Below are 9,431 nucleotides of genomic sequence, written 5' to 3' on the forward strand. Positions count from 1 at the left end.
AGAAGGAATCTACGCTAGCGTATTTTTTGTGTTTAAGAAGTTTTCAAATTACATCTAAAGAATTTTCACTAAACAGTAACATTCTAGATTAGTAAAGGAGCAAATTTATGTAATTCTCTTCAGAAAAAAATTGAACTTAATGTGTTGAATCTTCTGTCAAAGTTAAAGCGTCTGAAAATGGTTTTGAATTAGGACATTTACCCTAAGTGAGATTCTTGATAATCTCACCTACTATAATCCTAACAAAATTTCATGTCGTCCGATCGAGCCCAAATTTGGCCAAAATGTGCTTCATCACTTCCTGATCACGAATATATGCGTGGCTAAGTTACGTTGCCGGTCGGCCGGCCGCTCTTTGGAGCTTAATAGCTCCTAAACTAAAAGAGATATCGGCTTGCGGTTTTCGGCAAAGATTATTATATCGTATGAAAATTGCAACTTAATGCATTGACGCCCCACCCCCACCCCCCGAACGGCATTGTGCAAGTTAATCAAATTTTAGAGTGTTGTAGTCTAATCTAGGATGTTTCCAAAAAGTGGCGTGAATGCGCTGTGGTTATAATAGAACCGGAAATATGAGCGGTCAAATTTCACGAAATTCAAAAAATCATATCTCCGGTTCTATTTGAAGTGTTCAATAACGCTAATGGGTTAACAATATAACAGTTGCTTTATCAAATGGAATGTCAATGTATGAGTTGTTATAAATTTTGTGGTTCAATAAACCATCAGTTAGTCCTCTGCAACCTCCTCGTCTTTAAACATATCACTATTTAACCAATTTTTATGAGTAAGGGCTTAAACGAAAGATCTCACCAAATGCTACATTTGGTGAGATTTGAACTTCGTGGGACCAACACCAGGGGCGCCACAGTCGAAAAACAAATTTCAATATCACATAACCTTAATTATCTCGACTGTCGCTGAACCGATTTTGATGATTACTTCGACATAACTGTAGAGGACATTTTCCGCTCAGACTACGCTATCTCTCCGATTTTGCCGTTTCAGTATGAAAAATTGATTTTTGCCATAATAACGCTTTGAAACCACTCAGATGCCAAAAAAAATATGGTTTTAAATGGAAAGTGTCACATAATACAACAATTCTTTGATATAGTTGAAGTTCATCAAATGAACACTTGGGGAACTCTGGTCGAAAAAAACGAGTTCAGAAACAAACAACCTCGATTATCTCGGCTTCTGATTAATCGATGAGATAAAGTTCTATGGCAAAATTATAGAGAACATTCTGGTCTATATTTCACCCATATATCACTTTTCTGTCACTCCATCCAAATCTTTGATATTTTGGTTTAAATACAAAATTTGTATAATTTCACGAATTTGATTCAAGATAACTGAATGGCGTTCCTCAACTTCAGCTCTAAATCGAATTTGCATGCAATTCGAGTTAGCTCACATTAAGAATCTCACCTACATAAGCCGGTTAGGATTATCTGTCCCTTTTGATAACTTACTTAGGTACTCTGGAACAAGTTGAGTCAAGTGAGTTTAATCTTGAAGAGAATTATGTAGGCATACGAGTTTATTTTACAGTAAATATCCTCTTAAATTAAATCGACTCCTATATATATATATATATATATATATATATATATATATATATATATATATATATATATATATGTGTGTGTATATATATATATATATATAATATTAAAATTTTACTATATATTATAATATTGCATGAACTGTGGGAACAAACTTACTTTTAGGTTTTTTTTTATCAAACTTGGTCGACTGATGGCACCAAGAAATGTGGGTTGGTAAGTATTAAATTTTTTTTTCCATAATTGGTGAATTTTTTGAATTGTTTGAATTGTTGACATTCAAACATTAAAGTATGAATGTACTTAACCATAGCTTATCGAGATGTATTATTCATGTATGTATTGATATGTCAAATGGAGGCCCGCCTTCCGTAAAATGCGATACTCTAATCGTGGTTTGAGTTGGAGCTTTGTATGAGGAATGAAACTAAAGGCGTTCTTATAATATCTGCCAAGTGCTTCCAGTTTCGATAGTCACGCCCATTTACTTGAATATTATATCGTATCAAATTAAACCTATTCTTTGAACAAATTGAAAAAAGTGAGATACAATTTGCCTTTTCATATCCAAGCGGAGTACATATTATATATATAACATTATATTTATTCAATTTAGGATTTACTTTGTAAAAAGACTCTATGATGATATCTTTTCAAAGTCATTTTAATTATAGATATAACCACCCTTTCAGTATTTGAAAAGAAAAGTTAGTTCATTAGGTAAATCGGGATGTTTTAACAATGATTTCTGTCTGTGGAAAAATAACAAAATGGATTGCAATTTTTTTAAAAGATTTTTTAAGACTGCATTTTATTTTTACTAATCGGTTTTTTTATTGGTAGAATGTTAATTTTTGTTAAACGTATTTATTGCTGCTCGAACTCAAATAAAGAGCAGTTAGGGGAAGTGCTCATAATTTAGGACGGGGTGCATAGGGGAAACTGGGGCACCACCAAACACGGGGTAGCACCAAACACTAATTTTTATTTCTAAACTACTTGGACTATCTCGACCATTTATTCAATGGACAAGCATCCCTATAGTGCCTATAAACTCCTATAGGCCTTGTCTTCAGAAGACAAATATCTGATTAAGAAATCGCACTGTTTGGTGCTACCCCGTGTTTGGGGGTGCCCCAGTTTCCCCTATATGCAACAATCAATGTTCTAAGTTTGAAGTGCAATATTAGGTGAGATTCTTAACAGTTTCACCTACTATAATCCTAACAAAATTTCATGTCGTCCGATCGGGTTCAAATTTGGCCAAAATATGTTTCACCACTTCCTGATCACGAATATATGGGTAGCTAAGTTACGTTCCCGGCTGGGCGGCCGGCTGCTCTTTTGAGCTTAATAGCTGCTAAACTAAAAAAGATATCGACTTGCGGTTTTCGGCAAAGGTTATATGTCGTATGAAAATTGCAACTTGGTGAATTTACCCCCAACCCCCCACCCCTCCTTCCGCCATTTTGAATAACCCCTTTTCTGTTTTCTCAATAGCTCCGCCCCTATGGCATCGATCGGGCTCAAATTTTAGTATGTTATAGCTGGCCCTTAGAGGTTTTGATCAATACCAAACTTAAGGTCCCCTCACCCTCGTGACCCGAGCTGTACTGGCCCAAAAACATTTCTAAAATGGCTATAACTCCGGTTCTAATTATCAGAATTTAACAAGTGAGGGCGTTTTAGAAAGCTCTCATGAAATGACGTTTCCCCTTCTAACATCGCAATTTCACGAAACTACCGCTAGGGGCGCTATTTAATAATAAATTTAATAATTTAATAACAAATTAATAAATTAATTAAATGTTTTTAATAAAGGAAGATTTTTCAATTTTCTAAGTTAAATAACTCAAAAATTCCTTCATGTGTCGGGCTGAAATTTTAGTACGTTATAGCCGTTGATTATACCTATCAAACAAAAAAGTCCAGATTGTTGTAGTCCAGTCTAGGACGTTTCCAAAAAGTGGCGTGAGTGCGCTATGGTTCCAATAGAACCGGAGATATGAGGGGTCAAAGTTCACGAAATTCAAAAAATCATATCTCCGGTTCTATTTGACCGACTTTGATGAGTGAGGGCTCAAACGAAAGATCTCGTCAAATGCTACAACTTTCTAAAACATTTGAACTTCGTGGGACCAACACCAGGGGCGCCACAGTCGAAAAACAAATTTCAATATCACATAAGATTAATTATCTCGACTGTCGCTAAACCGATTTTGATGATTACTTCGACATAACTGTAGAGGACATTTTCCGCTCAGACTACGCTATCTCTCCGATTTTGCCGTTTAAGTATGAAAAATTGATTTTTGCCATAATAACGCTTTGAAACCACTCAGATGCCAAAAAAAAATATGGTTTAAATGGAAAGTGTCACAAAATACAACAATTCTTTGATATAGTTGAAGTTCATCAAAGGGGCGCTCTGGTCGAAAAAACGAATTCAGAAACAAACAACGTCGATTATCTCGGCTTCTGATCAATCGATGAGATCAAGTTCTACGGCAAAATTATAGAGAACATTATGGTCTACATTTCACCCATATATCACTTTTCTGTCACTCCATCCACATCCTTGATATTTTGGTTTAAATACAAGATTTGTATAATTGCTCGAATTTGATTCAAGATAACAAAATGGCGTCCCCCAACTTCAGCTCTAAATCGAATTTGCAAGCATTCCGAATTAGCTCACATTAAGAATCACACCTACATAAGCCGGTTAGGGTTATCTGTCCCTTAAATTTAAGTTTTTTTTACTTCCTTTTCAGAAGTGTTGTTTGGGACCTTGACAAGCAATCAGTCTATTCGTCTTTGTTTATTCTAAAATTAATCCTAATATGTTTAAAAATGAATAAATATGCAGTGAAGAATTTGACTGCAATTTTGGACAGCTAATCAATCTCAATAGGATGCCCGTTGTTGCTCATTTTAAGAGCTTAACTTACTAAGTCCACTTTCTGCTTTTTAGAAGGAACCGTAGAATTTCCCAAGGAGCCCGGAAACTATTCATTAATTTATTAAAAAGAGTTGAAATAGGCACTCTAAATACGCGCGTGTTATATATATAATAATATAATATATTATTGTATTATTATATGTTGTCGTTGAGACTGATGCTGAGGTGAACTCAGTAACTCACTTGTCAGTCAGAGACGGTGAGTCATGAGGCAATGGTCGGGAGTCTGGCCCTTGTAAGCCTCAGACGGGAATTTCAGGTGAGTAAGACAACATATATATATTATTATTATTTATTCAACGACCTACAGCTTAAACGGTAAAAGATATGAACTTCCGGTCTTCAGTGACCCCATTATCTCTAGATGTTTTTCCCTTACTACCCCCACCACCTCCAACAACTTGAAAACCATGTTTCTCGGTTTATTTCAAAAATTTCTTTTATTTTTGGATATGTTTTGGAGGAGTCCATGCTGAACACTTCGTTAAACATGCCAATGACCTTAAAAAGTCGCGATCATGAATTACTGAAGATGATATTTTAATCAGTCCAAAGGGCCTATTTTAAATCGATTTGATTAAATTCGAATTTTTTGGAAAGGGATTGAAATCAATATTGATTCGGTAAAATATATGTAAGTGACTTATATTTCTCGTATTTACATTCTTAATTTATACGTACGCTTGCAACTTGCACTTTAAGCTAGACATTTCTAAAATGCGTATTTCGTTACCAATTTTCGAATTTGAAATGCTATTATGATTTATGAATCAATTAATAGTAAACGAGTAAGCAGCAAAAACCGTACGTAAAAAAAAAATTCACGGAGTGCTTCTATCTCGTGAATCCGAGCATTCCCTCGAGCTCGGACGCCTTGCCATTTCTTTTTTGAGAACTTTAATTTTGATCCTCAATAGCTTATGTAATTATGATCTGAGTTTCAAAACATTTTAGTAACCAAAATGGGTGTAACTTATTGCTCTTCCTAATATTAGATTTTACAATTGAATTTATAATTCATGCGAGCAACAGTTTTTTATGCATATGGAGTCTTTCATACTCAACAAGGGCTTGACATATCCATTTTTACTCTGGTATTATTTGCTATTAGGATTTATAATATTTTCTTGATTTATTAACAGTAATTATGCATTGAATTTTATTTTATTCTGTGCAGAATCTTGCAGAATGCTTTTACAAATTAATATGAGGATGATTAACTAACGGATGGAGCATTTTAATTTACAAATGGTATATTCATTTTAAATTCTTTATAATTTCTAAACTTTAGATCCCACAAAAATAAATAATGGTAGCCACATATACAGAGAATATATTTTTATTAAATTTAAAATTTTACTGGTGTTACAGATAGAAAATTTATCAGAAAAAATCAAAAAATTGCGAATTTTACGTTTTTTTTCATAAAGGTTTTAGGAACTATTATCCTCGTGCAATCATTATAAATTTTGTGCAAACAACATAACATTAGATACTCTTTCATTTGGTAAAAGTTTTAAAATGATTACTTTTGGTTTTATACCAAAACTAAAAAAACTACTTACGAAAAAATATACCACATTTTTGTACGGAAAATGTATGAGAATGCTCTACCCTGGCTCAAATACGTTCTTCCTAATATTAGATTTTACAATTGATTTTATAATTCTCGGGAGCAACACTTTTTTATGCATATGGAGTCTTTCATACTCAACAAGCGCTTGACATATCCATTTTGACACTGATATTATTTGCTATTAGGATTTATGATATTTTCTTGATTTATTAACATTAACAGTAATTATGGATTGCTTTTATTTTATTATGTACAGAATGTTGCACAATGCTTTTACAAATTAATATGAGCTCTAACTGTGTTATCACTCTTGCACATTAAAATTTTAATATGATTCACATTAATTGTCGCTGGTGAGAGTCCAAATGTGTAATTTGTGTGTTTGAATAATTTTATATTCAAAATTTGATCTATTTGTTGATAAAAAGGCAGACTTTTGGCCCGCAAAATTTGATATAAATTGATTTATTGCAATAATGCGAAAAATTAATGCAATTTTCTCTTTAATTTTTTAATGTGAAAAATATTGATGCTTTAGGTAAATTTAAACTTATTTTTGCAGGCCAAGTCCACTTCTTTATCAATAAATAGAAAAACCCCAAATATTAAGTGACTCAAAGACACAAATAACATATTTGGACGCTAACAAGCGCCAATTAATGAGAATCACATAAAAATTTTAATGTGCAAGTGTGATAACGCCGTAATACTTATTTTCTTCGTAATATTTGATTTTCTAATTAAAGTTGTAATTCTTTTATGTGCATAATAGCATCGAACAAACTAGAAAGCAACGGAGAAGTGAATAGGGTAAAGTGATATAATTTGAAATTAGTGTTACAAGTTGGACAATTCGTCGGTACAAGTTGGACATGGCTTTTTTCTTGATAAATACAGTACAAAATTTGTGTTTAAGCACAAGGAACCAAATTATAAAACAAAAGCATTAAAAATATACAAATAAAAATGAAGTGCTAAATTTATCATGACAAAAAGACCTCTCCAAATTGTACCATTGTCCAACTTGTACCACTACTGTCCAACTTGTACCACTTTACCCTATATGATACCTTCATTGCTTTCGATTAGATAACTCACTATGAGAACAGGGCCATCCAGTGTAAGTAAACGTCCAAGGCGGGAAATATTTTCAGTTGTTCAAACTATGTAGTTCACATTATTCACATGTATTTTATAGTAAACTTTAATTTCACTAAGCCTAGACTCATTTTAAATATACAATAGAGTCTCGCTATAGTCTATATTTGGTTCCAGATATGACACTTGGGTCGTACTATAGTCCATGTCATTTTTTAAAATTATCAACGACTTTTCGTATTGAAATTGCTCGACGACTTCCACTTTCTTTGCGATTGTGGTACTTGTCCTCGCTCTCTTCATTATGGATCACAATTATCACAACTACTCAATAAAGTTTGCCAAAAATATTAAAATAATTATGACAACATTGCTTGTTGCGTACTAAAGAACATAACCTAACTTAAAATCAGTGTTTTAAAATCAACGGTCGATAAATTGTGGACTATAGAGCGATGGCCTATAGCGAGAATCTATGCTGTATTTCAAAAGTTTTCACAAGAGTTTTATGAGTAAAATTTCCTTTGTTTTGATTTTTCATGGCATCAGATGATTTCGATGGTGGTCGATGAAATTTCGAACAATGAAATTAAATAGAGAATTTTAACGGACAAAGAGCAATTAACCGGGCAATTGCTTTTTGCTTTTTGTTCAAAGTAAGGTAAAGTACCCTCGAGTCGACCGGTTCCTCGATTCGACCGGTGGTCAAAATTTGAATGTTTGATGGTGACTTTCTATAAAATTGTCACTGATTCGTGTTTATTTATGGAATAATTGACCTATTAATGTTAGATCGTACGCCAAATATTAGTGCAAATTTAAATAAATTGAATAAATAACTCTACCGGTCGAATTGAGGAACCGGTCGACTTGAGGGCACTTTACCTTATTTATAATTTGCCAATTTTACTAAAATATCACTTTCTTTTTAAAGATTATTGTCTCAGAGAACGAAAAAAAAAACATTAAATTGATGCAAAAATTGGTTTGGTCCGCAATTTTTGAATATTTTTTCCACGTGTAAAAAAGCAATGAAGGCGTAAAAAAGCAATGACTATATAGAAAAGACTAGTCTGTTCGATGTGATTATCTCATCATACACAACAAGCGCTTACTTTTTTCATTATTACAATTTATGACATTTTATTGACTTATTAACAATAATTATGGATTGTCTTTTATATTGATTTTCTGTAATGAATTGCAGATTGCTTTGGCAAATATGTAATATAACCACAAATACTAGTGTTGTACTACAATTAAAGCTATAAATTTATTTGTTATTGTAACTTTTAAATAGTTCAATCTTTTATTATGATGACTTCTAATTTGTGTTTCTTCGTCAGTTTTATTCTTCTTTTTTTGCTCACACTGTCTCAAAAGGCTTGTTGGAGAGCAATAATTTTTTTTGTTCTATTCATTCACAGTAGAGTAGAAATTCCGAGTGACTCATTCATAGTATTCTCACATATATATAAGAAGAAAATCATATATCTAGTTGAAGAGATTTTATCTTTGACCTTTTTTAGTGATGCACAGGGAGTCTAAAACATTCCAAGAATTTCAATTTATTTCTAATGAAAATGTGAGACAAGGCGCCATCGTTTTGGTTATTTATTGGTCACCTTTAGAGTATCACGTGTTTAGGAAACATTTTCTTATTTAATGTATATGTACTAGACCTAATTTTATTGATAAAAGGAAATATTTTATTAACAATGTCCATTCGCTTAATGATTATGAAAAGTCCTGTGTAAAACTTTAACAGCGCTCTATTAGTTAGCAAATTTTTCAAAATGTGCTATCAAAATTTTTATAATACCTTTTATTTTAAAATTAAGAATGAAATACAAATTATTTTATTCATTAACAATAAAATAGATTTTTATATTTGTTGGCATCTTGGTAAGATAATATTTATTGATATTGTTTTACTGTCATCTTTATCAGGTATTTTGTTTGATAAATTATTTCATATGAATACGAATTCTGTATTAGTAATATTATTTACATTAATCATATTGATTTTGAATGTCTAATGTTGAAAGGGATAAATAAAGATACCTGTGTATGTATAAAATTTTGATCAGGGCGTAGCCTGACTGAAATCCCGCCTTTCATTTATCTGTTTTGTTGTTGCCTGAGTTACCGGTTTATTGGACAAGCGCTACACTTTTCAGTCAACTTGGAAACTCGCTGTCGGTTGGCTACAGAGAAGATT

The sequence above is a fragment of the Phlebotomus papatasi genome, chromosome 1, assembly GCF_024763615.1.
Source record: "Phlebotomus papatasi isolate M1 chromosome 1, Ppap_2.1, whole genome shotgun sequence".
NCBI classification, from domain to species: domain Eukaryota; kingdom Metazoa; phylum Arthropoda; class Insecta; order Diptera; family Psychodidae; genus Phlebotomus; species Phlebotomus papatasi.